This window comes from Leuresthes tenuis, unplaced genomic scaffold (assembly GCF_036924035.1).
Source record: "Leuresthes tenuis unplaced genomic scaffold, fLeuTen1.0.hap1 SCAF_18, whole genome shotgun sequence".
Classification (NCBI taxonomy): domain Eukaryota; kingdom Metazoa; phylum Chordata; class Actinopteri; order Atheriniformes; family Atherinopsidae; genus Leuresthes; species Leuresthes tenuis.
Genome location: NW_027325372.1, coordinates 25,818,160 through 25,840,266, shown reverse-complemented (window position 1 = coordinate 25,840,266; position 22,107 = coordinate 25,818,160). Strand labels below are relative to the sequence as shown.

At 43.5% G+C, this 22,107-nt stretch overlaps 3 non-coding genes and 1 pseudogene across 3 annotated transcripts; 1 reads left to right on the top strand and 3 right to left on the bottom strand.

The window, feature by feature from the left end:
* Positions 1 to 410: 410 nt before the first annotated feature.
* LOC140276000 (U2 spliceosomal RNA) lies at positions 411 to 598 on the bottom strand. The gene has a single exon (XR_011908693.1). It is a non-coding gene; the product is annotated as a U2 spliceosomal RNA (small nuclear RNA).
* A 275-nt stretch (positions 599 to 873) lies between these two features.
* LOC140275849 (U5 spliceosomal RNA) lies at positions 874 to 987 on the bottom strand. Its single transcript, XR_011908559.1, has one exon. It is a non-coding gene; the product is annotated as a U5 spliceosomal RNA (small nuclear RNA).
* Positions 988 to 1,398: 411 nt separating this feature from the next.
* LOC140276421 (U2 spliceosomal RNA) lies at positions 1,399 to 1,589 on the bottom strand. The gene has a single exon (XR_011909016.1). It is a non-coding gene; the product is annotated as a U2 spliceosomal RNA (small nuclear RNA).
* A 4,827-nt stretch (positions 1,590 to 6,416) lies between these two features.
* On the top strand, positions 6,417 to 6,593 carry LOC140276224 (U2 spliceosomal RNA; annotated as a pseudogene).
* The last annotated feature ends 15,514 nt before the right edge of the window (positions 6,594 to 22,107 follow it).

Genomic DNA, 22,107 nt, shown 5'->3' with positions numbered 1-22,107 from the left:
CCCGCTTTTGGCAAACTATGGCCTTCTTGCAGCCAAAAACCTCTGATCTCGCTTTTGATGATGTAAGGTTGGGCATTCAGACCTTGCTTCACCTGCTTTTCACCAAATATAGTCGGACATTCACACCTTCTTGCAGCCGAACACTTCCGATTCACCTATTAGTTTTCTATGGGGCATTCACACCTTTTTTTACACCGCATTTTATAAAAACACCACAGGAACACCGTATTGAGGCTTTGTTCTGACCGCTCATTCGGTGTCGCGTTTCTTTCAAGCAATTCTCCTGGTTAGCCCGCACTCGGCTCGCTCCCAGAGCCGTGTTAAAGTCTGCTTCGCATTCACTCTCTTTTCTCAGCAGATTAAAAGAAACTTCCATCCTGCACCGCTCTTTGCTTTTTCACAAGAGCAGAGGAGAGCGCACCGTTCCCAGCGGCACTGCAGTACCGGGTCGATGCTTGGAGTGACCGGAGCAAGCTCCTTTTTCAACTCCTATTGATAAAAATCCATTTAATATGTAGTCCTCGCATAGACATATCACATATTAAACTGATAAGTACAGATACTACACTTGATCTTAGCCAAAAGGCCGAGAAGCGATATCTGTCCACTGGTTCACGTCCGAGGGCCCTTCCTGGCACAATGCGCACTTGTAGCGGTGTTCTTTTTATGGCCATAGTGTCACTTTGCACCTCCGCCCACCCGCTGCACTGAGCACTCTTCAACCCTTTTAAATGGTATAACTTTACACTACAGCACGCTCCAGCGAGCACCATTCAAGCAACATCGGCACAGTCGCAACAAGTAAGGCGACTCTACTCAGAGAAGTCACTCTGCACAGTAACAAGATTTCTTTTGCACAGACAGAAAGGGCTTCCCCCGCAAAGGTAAAGCCTGCCAAAAATAGAAACAATTCATTAGTGCTGCTCTCCACGGAAGTCTTTAGTAAAAGGCGAAAGACTTGTACATTATGAAGAGAAACCAGTGTACGATTATCCATCACTGCGGGAGCAGGGCATCAGGCTAGTTGGCATAGCCACCTTCCCCATGGTGAGCTTTGCTTGGTTGAGACGCTTGCTCCCCCCCCTTGCTCCTCGGCTGACCAAGTAGGAACAATCGGGCCCTATTCGATGGCTGCCTTGTCTTTTACTCTGTGCAAAAGACAAGGCAGCCACAAACAACACGGGAACACCGTATTGAAGCTTTGTTCTGACTGCTCATTCGGTGTCGCGTTTCTTTCAAGCAATTCTCCCGGTTAGCCCGCACTCGGCTCGCTCCCAGAGCCGTGTTAAAGTCTGCTTCGCATTCACTCTCTTTTCTCAGCAGATTAAAAGAAAGTTTCATCTTAGGCTCCCTGAAACTTCCATCCTGCACCGCTGTTTGCTTTTTCACAAGAGCAGAGGAGAGCGCACCATTCCCAGCGGCACTGCAGTACCGGGTCGATGCTTGGAGTGAACGGAGCAAGCTCCTTTTTCAACTCCTATTGATAAAAATCCATTTAATATGTAGTCCTCGCAAAGAGGACATATCAGACATTAAACTGATAAGAACAGATACTACACTTGATCTTAGCCAAAAGGCCGAGAAGCGATAACTGTCCACTGGTTCACGTCCGAGGGCCCTTCCTGGCACAATGCGCACTTGTAGCGGTGTTCTTTTTATGGCCATAGTGTCACTTTGCACCTCCGCCCACCCGCTGCACTGAGCACTCTTCAGCCCTTTTAAATGGTCTAACTTTACACTACCACACGCTCCAGCGAGCACCATTCAAGCAACAACTTTGCACTCCAGCTTCGAACATCGGCACAGTCGCAACAAGTAAGGCGACTCTACTCAGAGAAGTCACTCTGCACAGTAACAAGATTTCTTTTGCACAGACAGAAAGGGCTTCATCCGCAAAGGTAAAGCCTGCCAAAAATAGAAACAACTCATTAGTGCTGCTCAACGTTGTACTTTGCAGTAAAAGAAAGAGCAAATCTAAAGTTTCAGGAATCCGAGAATAAGCTTACTTTCATGAGTTCTTCACGATTTCGGATTTTGCTATAAAATGAATTCCTTCACTCAAACTAAATTAAAACTGCTAAACCGCTAATCTGTTACATACAAGGCAGATGTCAAATTCACCGAAATAGGATCTAAGGGTATTTGGCCAATCGAGCTGTAGCAGCTTCGGTAAAAGAGTATAAGTTGAAGAGTTTGTGAATAAAGGTGTGCGCACACATAGTGAGTTGTAGGAAAATAGGCAGGGAGCAATGCTGGCTGGGGTATATGTTCTTGTATGTTGTCTGACTGTTTGATTTGAATGTGTTGTGTAAGTGTCCTGTTGAATGTTACATGTTTGGGCTTTGACACTTCACTGTGGTTGTTAACTGTGTGGTGTGTCCTGAAATGTTATATGTTTGGGCTGTGTGACATGCTTAATGCTTGTCAGTAGCTACCCACTTATTCATATATAGCAACTGACAACATAAGAAGTCCGGACATACTTTGATAGTAGTTGTAGAAGTATCCTTATTGATAATAGATAAACTAATTCATAGTGATAGAACAGTGGATGAACAGGTGCCTGCACATGTCTCATGAAAATAAAATGGGTGTATGATTGCTGACGGCAGAGCAATACTGCCAAACTTATGAGTTCTTGTGGCAAACTTGATTCAGTGTCTTGACGTGTATACGCTGTTTTGCTGACTTGTCACAAGAAACAAAGTGTGTTTGATAAGATCCGACCATTTTATTACAGGAGGATCAGTATGTATGGATTCTGATGTGACTGATAAACCCATTCGTATCTTAAGCATAATCTAATACGTGAGACAACGCCCTGGCACACAATCAAAAAAAAAAAGAGAGAGAGCGGTTTTGTGTCCCCACAGTCCATAATGTAGAAAAGAGAGAAAAAAGCCTTTCTGATTTGGTGTGTGTGCTCACAGTGCAGAGTGTAGAAAAAAGAGAGAAAAGAAAGCCGTTTTGGTGTCACGGGTGTTGTGACTTACACACACACATTTCTGAATTGAGAAAGGAAATTATTTTAGAGAAAGCACTAGAGTTTAGATCCCACATTTGTTGATAGGCATTCATTTAATTTTTCTTTTAATCAGTTTTAAAGTGAATACTAACTGAGAAATGAAAAAGGTGAAGAGTTTAGAAGCTTGGTTCAAGAGCAAAACTTGGTTTATGATCAGCTGAGTCTCTAAACAGAACAGCAAAGGGCTTCATCGAACATTTAAAAAAGATTCAGATTGTTAGAATATCCAGAATTTATAGGAATGGTGGTGATTACTCTTATTTTCTAGAATGGAAATAACTGCACCATGTCTGTTTTATGAATTTAAGGGGCTAAAAAGTTTTGTTCTCGTTTTTCTATGATTAACCGAATGTATGTGAGAGTCCAAACAGACAGAAGGGTTACTTGCTGCAAGATTAAACATTTGCATTAACTGACTCCAGCAACTCTGAGTCTCATTGAGAGACTTTTCTCAACAATTGGGTCCTCAAACCAGATCTCAACGTTTTTTCCGCTTTCCAGGGTCGGAGCTGAAACCGTGCACGGGGGAGTCCAGTACTCCTAATGAAAGACCCCCTGCTGAATTGCGGTAATTAGGGGCCAGTGTCCACTGAAAGGGGGAAAAAGGGACGAGATCGTACTTTTGAATCAATGGCCAGAAGCCATTGGCAGTGCAGGCATCAACAATAATGGTGTTATTTCACCCATTAACACTTAAGGTACCTCATGCAGTGGCTGTGATATGGTTACTTAACAAAATATCTTTACCAGACATCTCTCCTACATAACAGTTCTTCTTTCACAGCCACACCTTGTTGTCGAGAGATGTGCTACACTTAATCCATCCACACTGCTACCTACCCCACAGATGGAAAGCCTCATGATTGCATGTCAGAAATAACCATCAGTGTTTTACCCAGGCCAGACTTAACTGATATACGTTATGAAAATGCAGAAATAACTATATTTATTCAACAGGTCAAGCAAAAAACCCTGATGGCACAAATGCTACAGGATTTGCAGTAGTAACAGAAACTGAAGTTTTCTTAAAACAACCACTACCAAAAAATTACTCTGTTCAAGCAGTCGAATTGGTAGCTTTAACTGAAGCTTGTAAATTAAATAACAAAAAGGTTGTTAACGTTTACACTGACAGTCAGTATGCCTTCTCAACTGTACATGTGTTAACACAGCATTGGAAAAACAGGTATGTTGACATCCACAGCTAAATGTATAAACTACAAATATTTTAGCATTATTAGATGTTATTCAATTGCCATCTACAATAGACTCGTATGAATGACCGGAAGGAAAACCATACTGCCAAAGAATTTGTTTAAATATGCTGCAGTATTGAGCCACGGACCATGTCATGTCTCAACAGGAGGGATGGAAGCAATAATGAACAAGGTTTTTACAGCATATGGTTTTACTAATTATTGAATTTTTTTTTTTAGAATAAATAAATGAATAAAGTTTTGTCTAGCAGGTCAAATATGTGCAAAATACATTCCACAGGGCAATCTAAGACCAAAACGAAGATAATTCCCTAAGCCAGTGTATCTTTTTCAACATATTTGTTTGGATTTCATTATTTCATTATTGTGTAGATTTCATTGAACTAAATTAATGTTAAGGGAAACGATTCTGCTCAGTGACAACAGAGGTTTTTACCAAATGGTCTGAAATATTTCCATGTGCACAAGCAGATGCACTCTCAGTAGCAAAATCACGCGTAAAATAACTTATTTCTAGATTTGAAATACCTGAAAAGATCTTCAGTGATAATTTGACACACTTTGTAAACTATGTCATCTCACTGATGGCAAATAACTTAAAATAGATCTTAGAAACCACTGTGATATAGAAGGTTTCGCTAACACATTGGAATTGTTTTACTATTTACATATGCATGTGCAGTGAAGAATTGCTTGCTGCTGATAAATGCAAAGAAGAACAGCTTACACATAGATGCTCACATATAGGCTGCTGAATGCAATGAAGACCTGCTTATCCAGTAAATTTCAATGTCAATGTGTAATATTCAATTAGGATTTGCAAAACAGTGAAGTTAAACAATGAATGGGTCCATAGTCGGTATGAGAAGACTACAGGAATATTTACCTGGGTGTACGTTCAAACAGAGATGAGAAAATTGCGATAAATTATTGTTTGTTTGTTTGTTAGTATGTATATGAATGTTATGTGTATAAACTGTGTTGAGTTGTAGTTACTCAGTAGTGTCTCAGTGAAACAACCGACGGGGGAAGCCTTGCGGTGACAACAAAAGCAGTGTTTTACTGATCAGTCAAGTTGCTCCAGTGTACTCCATACAAACTGGTTGGCTACTGAAGGGATAGAAAATGGGGAATACTTGTTTTAAAGCAAACAAGGAATTAGATGGGAAAAATATATGTTTTAACGGGACCCAGACAATATTAAATACTCAGACAGATGGGAGAAGAAGTGTAGTTTTGTAGGAAATCACAAAATTATTACATAAAATTAGTGAAATCAATTGAAGAATGCCTTTCTGAAGAGCTGTTTACCACAGATGAGCAGCTTTGCGACCAAGCACATTGTAGATCGCTTTACTGCCAAAATGATCTAGTTTAATGGATTGGTTTAGACATGCATAACAGCATTTTAAGAACAAAGAGAGAAACAAAAAGGGACAACGCTTCATGGTGGAAGGTGATGTATAAATAACTGTGTATATGATGAAGGAGAGACCATTTGAGCAGCACAGCCATTTCGCAGCACAGGGACAGCAGTCCAAGTTAAAGGATCTCCCACGTGGTATCACCTGTCACACTGTGTCAAGGCATCAAAAAAAGAAAAAATCACCAAACTCAAGGACAAAGAGACGAAGACTCCGGTGAACGAAGAGAGAGGACTTACAAACCAGAAATACAAAAGGATGCTCGATATCAAGATCCAGAAGAAGAGGCTAACAATGCCACGAACACTTACGATGCTGGGAATGATGCCAGCAATGAACAGAGAAGAAGATTCAGTGTCATCAATCTGCAACACGTGCCTCTAATGAGGGGGTGAATATAGAATCCTCAACGATTACAACGTCTCTGGGAACTGTGACAACAACAAGGTTTAAACCATTTTGATATATATTGTAACCTATTGGCTAAGGAATAGTGCTGAAAATGAGGTAAATCTAATCCACCACTGTCCTTGGTCTTCTGTAGGGTTTGTAAACTAATACGTGGTGGTTTGTTTTTCCACAGAAATTTGGAGATGCATGAATCTAGTGACTTAAACCAAGTAGCAGATGGTTTTATGGGGATCATTGAGAACAAATAGTTAACTTTTGGTAGTATCATCATTTTAATGGTTGTAACTCTCCCCATAAGTGATATAGGTAAGGACTTCCAACGAGAGAGATCGTCCTCTACTCTCTTTAATAATTGCACATAATCCATCTGTACTTATCAGTTTAATATGTGATATGTCTATGCAAGGACTACATATTAAATGGATTTTTATCAATAGGAGTTGAAAAAGGAGCTTGCTCCGTTCACTCCAAGCATCGACCCGGTATTGCAGTGCCGCTGGGAACGGTGCGCTCTCCTCTGCTGTTGTGAAAAAGCAAACAGCGGTGCAGGATGGAAGTTTCTTTTAGTCTGCTGAGAAAAGAGAGTGAATGCGAAGCAGACTTTAACACGGCTCTGGGAGCGAGCCGAGTGCGGGCTAACCAGGAGAAATGCTTGAAAGAAACGCGACACCGAATGAGCGGTCAGAACAAAGCCTCAATACGGTGTTCCTGTGGTGTTTTTATAAAATGCGGTGAAAATAAAGGTGTGAATGCCCCATAGAAAACTAAAAGGTGGAGCGGAAGTGTTCGGCTGCAAGAAGGTGTGAATGTCCGACTATATTTGGTGAAAAGCAGGTGAAGCAAGGTCTGAATGCCCAACCTTACATCATCAAAAGCGAGATCAGAGGTTTTTGGCTGCAAGAAGGCCATAGTTTGCCAAAAGCGGGTAAGGTGCGAATGACCGACTAAATATCAACAAAAGTGGGGGCGGAGGTCTTCGGATGCAAGTGGGTGTGAATATCCCACCATACAAGTATGGTGGAGAGGAAGCTGTGAATGGCCGACCATAGTTTGCAAAAAGCGGGTGAGAAAAGGTGCGAATGTCCAACCATACATGATCAAACCAGGGAGCGGAGGTGTTTGGCTGCGACAAGGTGTGAATGTCCACCCATAATTAATGAAAAGCGGGCAACAAGTAGGTTCGAATGCCATACCATACATCATCAAAAGCACGAGTGGATGTGTTCGGCTACAAGAAGGTTTGAATGTCCGAGCATAGTTTGTAAAAAGCGGGTAAGAAAAGGTTCGAATGCCCGAACATACACCATCAAAAGAGGGAGTGGAGGTGTTCCGTTGTAAGACGGTGTGAATGTCCGACCATAGTTGGTAAAAAGTGGGTATGAAAAGGTTCGAATGCCCAAATTCGGCTGCAAAAAACTGTGTTCGGCTGCAAAAAGGTGTGAATGTTCGACTAAAGTTTGTAAAAAGCGGGTAAGACAAGGTGCGAATGCCTGACAATGTATGATCAAAAGCGGGAGCGGAGGTGTTCAGCTGCAAGAAGGTCTAAATGTCCATTATTAATTGCTAGAAAACATGAAAGAAAATTTTCGAAAATCAATCCGCACATGATCATAAGTGGGAGAGGAGGTGTTCAGCTGCAAGAAGGTGTGAATGTCCTACCATAATTGCTGAAAAATGTGTTAGAAACGGTAAGAATGCCGGACCATACCTCATCAAAAGCTAGAGAGGTGGTGTTCGGCTGCAAGTAGGTGTGAATGTCTGACTAAAGTTCAAATATATTAACAAAAGCGGGAGCGGAGGTGTTCAGCTGCAAGAAGGTCTGAATGTCCATCAATAATTGCTAGAAAACATGAAAGAAAATTTTCGAATATCAAACCGCACATGATCATAAGCGGGAGAGGAGGTGTTCAGCTGCAGGAAGGTTTGAATGTCCACCCATAATTCCTGAAAAATGGGTAAGAAAAGGTAGTATTGCCAGACCATACATGATCAAAACAGGGAGCGGAGGTGGTTCGGCTGCAAGAAGGTGTGAATGTCCGACTAAAGTTCAAATATATTAACAAAAGCGGGAGGAGAGGTCTTCGGATGAGAGTGGTTGAGAATTTCCAACCATAATCTATAAAATGCGGTGAAAAAAAAGGTGTGATAGAACACTAAAAGGTGGAGTGGAAGTGTTCGGCTGCAAGAAGGTGTGAATGTCCGACTATATTTGGTGAAAAGCAGGTGAAGCAAGGTCTGAATGCCCAACCTTACATCATGAAAAGCGAGATCAGAGGTGTTTGGCTGAGAGAAGGCCACAGTTTGCGATGCAATAATTAAAGGCCTCATGCCAGATGTTGCCACTGAAGTAAAGAACATTTACGTGGGATGGTGTGAGGGTCCTCGTTTGGCTGACGTTCGCCGATATGCTCGCCATGCTCAGAACCAAGTTGAGACGCGTAAGACAACCAAAAGGGACAAGTGTGAAAAGGAGCTGCATTTGGCAGCCATGACCATGTATTACGCAGTTGGTGTAAACAAAGGACGAGGCCGAAGTCGAAGACGTGGACGTGTGGGAGAGGAGGTCGAAATGGGCCACGCCAGAGCTATGATCCGAATATTTGTTTTTACTGTGGCCAGACTGGACACTGGAAGAAGGACTGTCCACAGCTGAAAAGTGATGAAATTGGGCAAAAGACTGACTGAGGGTGGGAGGCAGGTTCTGGACGTCACGCGGCAGCGGAGCCTCCACTAATGGGTGATAGCACAAACACACTCACACATTTTTCCTGCTCTGTGTAGTGAAGAAACGCTTGCCGACTGTGATTCACGTAGTAAAGTTTTGCATGCTATTTCCGTCCTAGAGCAAAGATATTTCTCTCAGAATATAGGAACTTATGTTCATCAGTAGTGACGTCAGGGGAGTTTGATTGTCCTCCAAAGTTAAGTGGAAACCACATTTACTGTATGTCTGCATCAGGCCAGGTTGTGAAGGAGAAAATGACAATGCCCATTGCGTGTTGTCACTCCTGATGAGCTCTCCTTCAAACACTCATTTTTGTTATCAGAGTTGTGTCCCATTAACCTGATGGGCTGTGATCTCATGTGTAAATTAGGCATTATTTTAACTTCTACACCAGAGGGTGTTAAGGTTATGTTACAGCCTGACAAAGTTTTCACAGCAGTGCAGTTTGATTCATCGGCACTTACATATGCTTATGAGTGGAAACTTCCCAGCTCTCCTTTTTCACAACAACTAGTGGAAGAAGCAAAAGCGTTAGTTTCACCCCTTTCTGATTTCATGCAACCTACTGATTTGCACTGCACATCACACATTTCTTTGGGGCCTGACAATGACTATGAGAAGAAGTGAAAAAATATGTGCGCCTACTTTATTGGCTGTGTCGCTCACTCCAGAGCACTTCGATTTTTTTAATGTTTGTGGTACTCGCCCTCACATTTCCTTGGCCAAACGTACACACAGGCAGTGACAAGGTGTGGGAGAGTTTGTTGCTACATGTCAGAAAGAAATGGAGTGGACCGTTTCACCTGCTGATCCAAATTTGATGTTTTCTGAACGATTGTCAGCATACAAAAAAACATTTTTGAGTACAATGCATTGTCAAAGAACTGTGGACTTAATTCCTACCACAGAATCACATTTTGAAGCATGTTTTTTATCTGAAACAGATTTGTCTTCGATACCCATGTTGGCTGAAGTGCCCAATGATCTTTGGGCTAAGAGCAAATATGATGTGGGGTTGATAAAAGGCTGTGAACCAGTAATTGTCACCCCTAAATCAGACTTTTGTCCATGTAAAAAACAATACCCTTTTAAGCCTGAAGCAATTAAAGGGATTAAACCTGTTTTTCAATCTTTTCAGAAAACAGGCGTTATTGTTCCTTTTGAAAATTCACCTGTGCTTACTCCATTGATTCCTGTTAAAAAGATTAAAGATGCTGGCCAGCCAGATGAATGGCGTTTTGTACAGGACCTCCAAGCGGTGAATGCTAAAGTTCAGCCACATGCTCCTACTGTGCCCAACCCACACACTATTTTGTCTCAAATTACATCAGATGCACAGTTTTTCTCAGTGGTTGACTTGTCGCCAGTGCACCCTGATAGCCCATTTTGGTTTGCTTTTTAGTTTGAAGGGAGATCTTGGACTTTTACCCGGTTATGCCAGGGGTACTGTGAAAGTCCCACTATTTACAATGCTGCCCTCAAAGCTAGTCTGGATTAACTTCAATCAACCACAGGCTCTGCTCTTTTGCAGTATGTGGATGACATCCTTTTATGTAGTCCATCTAAACAACAGTGTGAAAAAGACAGTGAATCTGTTGAAACATCTTCATTCTTATAGCCTTAAAGCCAGCCTTTCTAATTTACAGTTTGTACAGGACGAAGTCACCTTTTTGGGTCATGTGATTTCTAAGGATGGGCGCTCACTTTCTCCTAAACGTGTTGCTGCAGTTCAGATCATTCCTAAACCGGTTACTAAAAAACAGCTTATGTCATTCTTAGGTATAACATCTTACTGCAGGAACTTTATTCCTAACTACTCTTTTCTCGAAGCTCTCTTAGGTGCTCTTATCCATGGTAAAGGCCTCCAGTCAGCTGACCGTGTTCCATGGACTCCTGAGGCTGAATCAGCCTTTAGTCAGCTTAAGCTGGCTCTTCAAACAGCACCAACACTTGGCATTCCAGATCCTCATAAACCTTTCATACAGGCAGTTGATGAGAAGCATGACATCTGTTCTTATGCAGGAACATGGGGCAGGCAAAGGCCAGTGGCTCATTTCTCAGCAAAACTGGACTCTGTGGCTGCAGGCCTGCCTGGTTGTCTTCGTGTTGTTGCAGCTGCAGAGAAAGCTGTCCTGGCCTCCCAAGATATTGTGGGCTACGCTAATTTGACTTTTTTGGTTCCTCATGCTGTTGCCATTATTCTTCTCGAGCAGAAAACTTCACATCTTTCAACTGCTCGTTGGCTCAGATACACCTCTGTGATATGCCAAATGTCACTGTTAAACGTTGTACTGTTCTGAATCCTGCTACTTTGCTTCCGACTCCTGAGGATGGGGAGCCTCATGACTGTGAAGCTGTTTTGGAACAAGTTTGTACACCCCGACCTGATCTTTTAGAGACTCCTCTTCCAAACTCTGACATGATTCTTTTTGTAGATGGATCAGCTTTGCGTGATCCAGCCACAGGTACTAACTGTGTTTGGTTTGCAGTATGTTCTTCACATGACACTTTGTTGTCTGGTTCTCTTCCTAAACATTTCTCTGCTCAAACTACTGAGCTTATTGCACTTACTGAAGCTTGTAAGTTGGCAGCTGGTAAGTCTGTCACTATTTACACAGATTCCAGATATGCTTTTGGTGTTGTTCATGACTTTGGTGCGCTGTGGAAACACAGGCATTTCCTTAAATCAGATGGTAAAACTATTCTGAACTCCAAGCAGGTTTCTGATCTTCTTGATGTGATCCTTTTGCCTACAGCAATCTCGGTCTGTAAGTGTGCGGCTCACACTAACTCAGACGATCCTGTTGCTTGTGGCAATGCCAGAGCTGATGCTGCAGCTAAGCAAGCAGCTAAATCTTTTCCTGTTTTCGCTTCCCTCTCTTTGCAGGCAGAAGACTCCCTCACAGATCTCCATGCTTTGCAAACTTTTGCCTCTGCAGATGAAATTTGGTCCTCTGGACGCATTTGGTCCTCTGTGGGTGCAACTCATATGGATGGTGTTTGGATGGGACCTGATGGTAAACCCTGTCTACCTAAACATTTTTTTCCTCATTTTTCAAAATTGACACATGGGTTGGACCATGTGTCAAAAGGGGGGATGCTGAATGCACTCACTGCTCAGTGGTTCACAAAAGGGTTCAGTTCATATGCGCAAAAATACTGTCAGTCATGTATGGTTTGTGCCACACATAATGTAGGAAAGGCATTACACACATCGCAAGTTGCACACCCTCCACCAGAGAAACCTTTTGAACATTTGATGATGGATTTTGTTGAACTCACACCAGCTGAAAGAAAGAAATATGCACTAGTAATAGTGGACGTGTTTAGTAAATGGGTTGAAGTTTTCCCTGCAAAACATGCAAACAGTAATGCAGTGACTAAAGCACTGCTAAACAGAAATCATTCCTAGATGGGGCATTCCAGAGAAGATCAGCAGTGATAATGGCACACATTTTGTAAACACTGCATTGACTGAGGTTGGTAAATTCCTGGGAATAACCTTGCGCACACATTGTGCTTATCATCCACAGAGTGGAGGTGCTGTGGAAAGAGAAAATGGTACATTAAAGTCCAAGTTAGCCAAATGTTGTGAAGAAACAGGTCTGCCATGGACAAAAGTATTACCTATTGTGCTTACCTACATGAGAATGAGAATCAGAGCTCAAGTGAATCTCAGCCCATTTGAAATTTTATTTGGCAGACCTCCTAACCTGGGATTGGGACCTGTAACCAGACCCCTCCCTTCCACAACTGTTTGTGATGATGCTATGTTGTCTTACTGTCGAAACCTTTCCACTGTTCTATCTCAAGTTTCACAGACAGTAAAAGCAGCCCTTCCAGCCACAGAAAACACACCACTCCAACCAGATGACAGGTGGTGAAGGAACTTCGCAGGAAACATTGGAAGTCCAAACGTTGGCAAGGCCCGTTCCAGGTGCTACTGGTCACTCATACAGCTGTTAAAGTTGCAGAGAGAGCAACCTGGATTCATGCCAGTCACTGTAAGAAGGTACCAGAACCAGTAGATGGCTTCCACCCTGACATACATCAGCCTAACCAACACGCCCGGAAGGACAAAGATAAGAGTCAGCAGTAAAAGCTGTACTCCACCGGTGTGTTAAGTGCTAGTAACCTCTGACACCGAAGATTGAAACATCCTTGCTGAGACCTGCGATGAAGGTGATCATACACATGCTGTGAACCATGGCAGAAACTGTTTGTTGTTTATATTTTCTTATTTGTAACCAGCATGTGCACATTGTACACATTCGTCCTGTACAAACTGTAACTTAGAAAGGCTGGCTTTATGGCCATAAGAAGGAAGATGTTTCAACAGATTCACTGTCTTTTTCACACTGTTGTTTAGATGGACTACATAAAAGGATGTCATCCACATACTGCAAAAGAGCAGAGCCTGTGGTTGATTGAAGTTAATCCAGACTAGCTTTGAGGGCAGCATTGTAAATAGTGGGACTTTCACAGTACCCCTGGCATAACCGGGTAAAAGTCCAAGATCTCCCTTCAAACTAAAAAGCAAACCAAAATGGGCTATCAGGGTGCACTGGCGACAAGTCAACCACTGAGAAAAACTGTGCATCTGATGTAATTTGAGACAAAATAGTGTGTGGGTTGGGCACAGTAGGAGCATGTGGCTGAACTGCAGCATTCACCGCTTGGAGGTCCTGTACAAAACGCCATTCATCTGGCTGGCCAGCATCTTTAATCTTTTTAACAGGAAACAATGGAGTAAGCACAGGTGAATTTTCAAAAGGAACAATAACGCCTGTTTTCTGAAAAGATTGAAAAACAGGTTTAATCCCTTTAATTGCTTCAGGCTTAAAAGGGTATTGTTTTTTACATGGACAAATGTCTGATTTAGGGGTGACAATTACTGGTTCACAGCCTTTTATCAACCCCACATCATATTTGCTCTTAGCCCAAAGATCATTGGGCACTTCAGCCAACATGAGTATCGAAGACAAATCTGTTTCAGATAAAAAACATGCTTCAAAATGTGATTCTGTGGTAGGAATTAAGTCCACAGTTCTTTGACAATGCATTGTACTCAAAAATGTTTTTTTGTATGCTGACAATCGTTCAGAAAACATCAAATTTGGATCAGCAGGTGAAACGGTCCACTCCATTTCTTTCTGACATGTAGCAACAAACTCTCCCACACCTTGTCACTGCCAGTGTGTACGTTTGGCCAAGGAAATGTGAGGGCGAGTACCACAAACATTAAAAAATCGAAGTGCTCTGGAGTGAGCGACACAGCCAATAAAGTAGGCGCACATATTTTTTCACTTCTTCTCATAGCCCCAAAGAAATGTGTGATTTGCAGTGCAAATCAGTAGGTTGCATGAAATCAGAAAGGGGTGAAACTAACGCTTTTGCTTCTTCCACTAGTTGTTGTGAAAAAGGAGAGCTGGGAAGTTTCCACTCATAAGCATATGTAAGTGCCGATGAATCAAACTGCACTGCTGTGAAAACTTTGTCAGGCTGTAACATAACCTTAACACCCTCTGGTGTAGAAGTTAAAATAATGCCTAATTTACACATGAGATCACAGCCCATCAGGTTAATGGGACACAACTCTGATAACAAAAATGAGTGTTTGAAGGAGAGCTCATCGGGAGTGACAACACGCAATGGGCATTGTCATTTTCTCCTTCACAACCTGGGCTGATGCAGACATACAGTAAACGTGGTTTCCACTTAACTTTGGAGGACAATCAAACTCCCCTGACGTCACTACTGATGAACATAAGTTCCTATATTCTGAGAGAAATATCTTTGCTCTAGGACGGAAATAGCATGCAAAACTTTACTACGTGAATCACAGTCGGCAAGCGTTTCTTCACTACACAGAGCAGGAAAAATGTGTGAGTGTGTTTGTGCTATCACCCATTAGTGGAGGCTCCGCTGCCGCGTGACGTCCAGAACCTGCCTCCCACCCTCAGTCAGCCTTTTGCCCAATTTCATCACTTTTCAGCTGTCCAGTCTGGCCACAGTAAAAACAAATATTCGGATCATAGCTCTGGCGTGGCCCATTTCGACCTCCTCTCCCACACGTCCACGTCTTCGACTTCGGCCTCGTCCTCTGTTTACACACACTGCGGAATACATGGTCATGGCTGCCAAATGCAGCTCCTTTTCACACTTGTCCCTTTTGGTTGTCTTACGCGTCTCAACTTGGTTATGAGCATGGCGAGCATATCGGCGAACGTCAGCCAAACGAGGACCCTCACACCATCCCACGTAAATGTTCTTTACTTCAGTGGCGACATCTGGCATGAGGCCTTTAATTATTGCATCGCAAACTGTGGCCTTCTCTCAGCCAAACACCTCTGATCTCGCTTTTCATGATGTAAGTTCCTGCGTATGCTGCCGCTTACCTGGATGACGTCATCATCCATAGCAACAGCTGGGCGGAGCATGTTCAGCAGATGGCGGCAGTGCTGGAGTCACTGCGGCAGGCGGGGCTCACGGCCAACCCAAAGAAGTGTGCAGTTGGATGGAGGGAGGTACGGTATCTGGGGTACCACTTGGGCGGCGGACAGGTGCGTCCACAGGTAGACAAGACAGCAGCGATTGCAGCCTGCCCAAAACCTAAGATCAAGAAAGAGGTGAGGCGGTTTTTGGGGCTGGCCGGATATTACCGGCGATTTATTCCCAACTTCGCGAAAAGGTGCCTCTGATCCGGTCCGGTGGACGAAGCAGTGCCAGGTGTCACTTGAGAGGGTAAAGCAGACCCTCTGTGGGGAGCCTCTTCTCCACACACCTAACTCCTCTCTCCCATTTGTCCTGCAGACTGATGCATCGGGAAGGGGGTCAGGGGCTGTTCTGTCCCAGCAGGTGCGGGGCGTTGACCGCCCAGTGCTTTACATCAGCCAGAAACTATCCGAGAGGGAGACCAGATACAACACGATGGAGAGGGAGTGCCTGGCCATCCGGTGGGTGGTCGGCGCTATGCGGTATTACTTGCTGGGGCGCCCATTCACCCTTTGCTCGGACCTTGCTCCCCTCCAGTGGCTCCACCGAATGAAAAATGTCAATGCACGGATCACCCGCTGGTATCTGGCACTACAGCCTTTTAAATTCAAAGTGGTCCATAGGCCGGGGGCACAGATGGCGGTGGCCGACTTCCTTTACAGCTCGCATGGCGAGGTGGGGGGGGGGGGGGGGGGGGGGGGGGAGTAGGTTAGGCCGGACCGCTCCCCGGCCAAGGTCAGGCGGTGGAGGTATGTGGAGGGGGCGTGGTGCATCAGCTGCAGGAGAGAGCTGTGGAGAGAGCTCTGGGGAGCAGGACTAGGTGAGTGATTAGTACACCGGCAGTCACTTGTCTAATCACTCTCCTCTTTAAAAAACTCAGAGCTGTAAGGAGGATTGAAGTGGAGTCGGCAGCACGAACCGGGAGGGAAGGCCTGCGAACGACTCCACATTCATGAAAAAGGGTTAAATAAACTATACGTTGAACCGTCCTCTGTCTCTGAGTCTCTCTGAAAGAACCCGCAGTGGCAACAGGCCGCCTCAATGTGCAATTATTAAAGACAGTAAAGGACGATCTCTCTCGTTGGAAGTCCTTACCTATATCACTTATGGGGAGAGTTACAACCATTAAAATGATGATACTACCAAAAGTTAACTATCTGTTCTCAATGATCCCCATAAAACCACCTGCTACTTGGTTTAAGTCACTAGATTCATGCATCTCTAAATTTCTGTGGAAAAACAAACCACCACGTATTAGTTTAAAAACCCTACAGAAGACCAAGGACAGGGTGGATTAGATTTACCTAATTTTCAGCACTATTCCTTAGCCAATAGGTTACAGTATATATCAAAATGGTTTAAACCTAGCCCAATACATGAACATGGATAAGTATAGAACAAGCATTGTGTGATAATCTGGAAATCTCTGACCTGCCACTTATTAGTCAAAACGTGAAAAATCACAAATGTTTCAAAAGCATTAACATCAGCACCTCTCTGACAGCCTGGTGGGAATTTCTTAAAATAACAAAGTCTTCACTTGTCCCGTGTAAGCTTACACCCATCTGGAACAATCCTGACATCCTGCAAAACAAAAAAATGCTAAACTTTACTCTGTGGAAGATCAAAGGAATCAAACATCTGGAACATATAATCCAAAATGGACATTTTATTTCATTTGATGAGCTCATATCACAACATGAGATAGGCAGCAATAAATTCCTAGAATATCAACAACTTAAGTCTATAATAACAAAGAAATATATCCTCCACCAACCAGACTTACAACTCCCGATTAGGGAAGCAGAATTTCTAAGCATCTGCACCCCAAAACTACTATCAAAAATATATAAATTATTGTCTAAGATAGATGACACAATGTCTCTACCGTCCTCAAAATGGGAGGCAGATTTATCCATCAGTTCTAGTCATAGCTTCTGGCCACAAATATGTTTGAACACCTTCACAATGACTCGAAATCCTAATTTACAGCTCATACAATACAAAATTCTTCATAGAACACACTATACAGGACAAAGGATGTTCAGGATGGGTCTAACACACTCAAACATCTGCTCACATTGCACAGATAACACACCTGATGATTATGCACACGCTTTGTGGTTTTGTGCGCCTGTCCAGAAGTTCTGGCTTGAAGTCTGTGCGGACCTATCAACATGGCTAAAGTGTAGCATTCCTGCATGCCCCACACTGTGCATACTGGGTGACTTAGACAACATCAACGTGGAATTTAGCTTAGCACACATGATCCTCACAGTGTTATGTATAGCAAAGAAAACTATTCTCATGAACTAGAAAGCGAAGAACAATCTGTGTATTAACCAGTTTAGAAATTTTCTTTTAGATTATATTAGCATGGAAACAATGTCTGCCTCCTAAAAACATCAATTGGCTGAATTTAATTCTCTCTGGTCTTAGCTTGATCACATAGTGTTGGTGGTGGGTTGCTGTCCCGTCGCTCTGGGCGGTTGGTCATTGCTGGGGGGACTGTGTGTCGGGCTTGGAGGGCAGTTTTGGGGGCTTGCGGGTGGGGCTGTCTTGCGGTGTGGGGCGGGGTCCCTTAGGGGCCTTGGGGTGGTGGCTGCTGGCTCTGTACCGGGTGACGGGGCCGCTCTGGCGTGGGTGGTGGAGCTGGGCCTGGACCTGGTGGCTTGCCGCTGCCTTGTGCCCGGGGCGGGGCCCTGCCTGTGCCTGGGGGGTCTGGGTTGCCCTGGACATGCCACAGCATGCGTGGGTTGGTGCAGGTCCTGGTGCCGGCCTTGTTGCTCTGGGAACTCCAAGGTGTCCGCAGGTGGTTATTTTTTTTAGGGTGTTGGGGCGTGCGGTGAGGAGGAGGGGGTCTGTATGGGGGTGTGCTTTTCCCCTGTTGGGGGGGGCCTGGGGGGGCCTGGGTGATGGTGGGTCTCAGGCCCGGGCTGCTGCGACTGGTGTAACCGGGTGATTTGTTTGTTTGTTTGTTTGATTTTTGTTGTTGTTTGTTTGTTTTTGTAGAGGTCCTCCGGGGTGGGGTTGGGTTGAGTGGGGTGGGGCGGGATGGGTTCCTTCTGGGGGTACAGTAGCTCCCGGAATATGGTGACTGCAGGCCCCGAGCCTGGTGGACATCAGGCCCTCCTGCCCTGTGTTGGGTCCCAGGTAGCGGGGATGCCTATTGCAGCCAGTCTCTGGCTGCCCTCTCCGGGGTGGGAGGGACCAGGAGGATGAATTAATTATTCTGCTAGTTTATATATTGTAAACATAAACAATAAACAATTATAAAACTTCCCTTGGCAAAGCAAATCTGTTTGGCATAAAGGTATTCAGACTACAATTCTGCTGCCATAATGCACAATTCCGGATTTTGATATAAAATGAATTCCTTCACTCAAACCAAGTTAAAACTGCTTTTCCTTCATATTTATCCATTTCTAAATAGCTTTAAACAAAAAAGAACGTTGTACTTTGCAGGATAGGAAACAACAACACTAAACCTTTAGGAATCCGAGAATAAGCTTATTTTCACGAGTTCTACACAATTTCGGATTTTGATATAAAATGAATTCCTTCACTCAAACTAAGTTAAAACTGCTTTGTCCTTCATATTTATCCATGTCCAAATAGCTTTAAACAAAAAAGAACGTTGTACTTTGCAGGATAGGAAAGAACAACACTAAACCTTTTCAGGAATCCGAGAATAAGCGTCGTTTGACGAGTTCTACACAATATCGGATTTTGATATAAAATTAATTCCTTCACTCAAACCAAGTTAAAACTGCTTTGTCCTTCATATTTATCCATGTCTAAATACCTTTAAACAAAAACGAACGTAGTACTTTTCAGGATAGGAAACAACAACACTAAATTTTTTCAGGAATCCAAGAATAAGCTTCTTTTCACGAGTTCTACACAATTCCGGATTTTGATATAAAATGAATTCCTTCACTCAAACTAAGTTAAAACTGCTTTGTCCTTCATATTTTTGCATGTCTAAATAGGTTTCAGGCATAAAATTCTTCATATTACCCTGTATGTGAAAGAAGCATACTTGTGATGGAGCAATACACTCCTTTTGGGTAACCTAAACTGATGGTTTGGGAGGAAAGTTAGAAGAACAATCAACTATCAACCAAAGACAGATGACGTGATGAGCGGGCAATATAACTGTGTTTTTGCTTCAGAGCAACTCTGTATTCTGTACTGTGTTGTTCTCTCTTTCAAGATATTATTATTAAAGCCTCTTATCTCCTCAGAAGAAAATAACTGACTCTGTGCGTTACTAAATTTCCACCACAATTTTGGCGTCACGAACAGGATCCCTCGACTGGTGTCTCTGGACCGGATCGCAGTGCATGGCCAGCCTGGACTGAAGTAGCTGTTCCAGCCTCATACCTCCAAGGCCTTTTCTGAGAGAGAGGACTGGCAGGTCCTTTTCTTGAATACCAGCGCTGGGATCATTTTTGAAATATGATAGTCTGAGACGATAGGACTGCTTTTTAGTTTTTATTTGAATAAAAGAGGGTTTCCCGGTTGTGTCATTAGTGAGACAGAGATTTCATGGGTAAGTGAAACTTTTGAAGCAGTCCGAAGAAGTGTGAAGTACTCCGAAGAAGTGTGAGTAGAGATTAAGGTCCTCATTGGAGACGTCCTTTGAGTGAAGGAATATATTTCCCCATTCCAAGTCTGAGAATTGGAAACAGTAGGTCTCAGACTTTTGACCCTACCGGGGGACCTAAGCATGATGAAATGAAAAAGACATATGGTCCAGAGGTTTTCCACCAGAAGGTTCTTTTAGTATGTTAGAAATAAGAAAATTTGAAGAAAAGTTTTGCAAATATGAGAAAGAGATGAAGCAAAAAAAAAGAAAATTAAGTTTAAATAAGAAGTAAGAAAGGTATAGAATTTTGGAAAAAATAAAGTGTATTAAGAGAAAGAAAGGAAAATGTTAAACAAATGCCATGACGGAATGATGATAATAATTTAGTATTAGCTGTGCCGGATCCAGACCTGGACTCCTGCCCTCCACGACGCCTGCAACAACAACAGCCAGCCCTGCCACAAGCCTCTGGCTCTCGGGAAGAAGGGACTTCTTCCATCCTCCCTTGGGAAGAAATTCCATCATTCTCACAACATCAGCTACATAGGTCTGATGATGAGGAAAAGGAAGACGTTTGGTTCTCCAGCGTACCTGCCCAAGAACTTTTAACGCAAGTGACAAAAATCCTTTACCCACAATCTGGACTTCAGAGATCTAAACATGAGAAAAAACAAAACCAGATTCAAACCATGCCTATGGTTAAAGTTGCAGTTCCCACTGGACCATTACTGGTTTATCAACCCTGGACTGAGACTGACATCATGGAAGCATAACAATGCTTACCAGATCCAGAGATTTCTGGACCCCATTTTGCTGACGAGTTGCGAGATTTCTGCGCACAATTCTGCCCGACTGGGGTTGAATTGCGTCGCATATTGGCAAAAAAGTTCAAACCGTCCGACCTCTAGAAAATAGAGGCCAGTATGCTACAACTGGATTTGCGACCTACCAACAGTGAACGAGGACATAATGATAACGCTCAATATGAAGCAGCCAACCAAATACTGTGTCAAGCCATCACCACTCAATTTCCAACCAAAATCAATATGTCCCACATTTACACCTGCAAACAGAAACCCGGTGAAGGGACTGATGATTTTGTACACCGCATCCTTGAGGAAGTCAGCAAGCACAGCGGTCATCAGAGACCAAGGGATTTGGGTAATGAATCAGGACCATGGGAGAGTATTGCATGCAATGCAATAATTAAAGGCCTCATGCCAGATGTCGCCACTGAAGTAAAGAACATTTAGGTGGGATGGTGTGAGGGTCCTCGTTTGGCTGACGTTCGCCGATATGCTCGCCATGCTCATAACCAAGTTGAGACGCGTAAGACAACCAAAAGGGACAAGTGTGAAAAGGAGCTGCATTTGGCAGCCATGACCATGTATTACGCAGTTGGTGTAAACAGAGGACGAGGCCGAAGTCGAAGACGTGGACGTGTGGGATCAGAGCTATGATCCGAATATTTGTTTTTACTGTGGCCAGACTGGACACTGGAAGAAGGACTGTCCACAGCTGAAAAGTGATGAAATTGGGCAAAAGGCTGACTGAGGGTGGGAGGCAGGTTCTGGATGTCACGCGGCAGCGGAGCCTCCACTAATGGGTGATAGCACAAACACACTCACACATTTTTCCTGCTCTGTGTAGTGAAGAAACGCTTGCTGACTGTGATTCACGTAGTAAAGTTTTGCATGCTATTTCCGTCCTAGAACAAAGATATTTCTCTCAGAATATGGGAACTTATGTTCATCAGTAGTGACGTCAGGGGAGTTTGATTGTCCTCCAAAGTTAAGTGGAAACCACGTTTACTGTATGTCTGCCTCAGGCCAGGTTGTGAAGGAGAAAATGACAATGCCCATTGCGTGTTGTCACTCCCGATGAGCTCTCCTTCAAACACTCATTTTTGTTATCAGAGTTGTGTCCCATTAACCTGATGGGCTGTGATCTCATGTGTAAATTAGGCATTATTTTAACTTCTACACCAGAGGGTGTTAAGGTTATGTTACAGCCTGACAAAGTTTTCACAGCAGTGCAGTTTGATTCATCGGCACTTACATATGCTTATGAGTGGAAACTTCCCAGCTCTCCTTTTTCACAACAACTAGTGGAAGAAGCAAAAGTGTTAGTTTCACCCCTTTCTGATTTCATGCAACCTACTGATTTGCACTGCACATCACACATTTCTTTGGGGCCTGACAATGACTATGAGAAGAAGT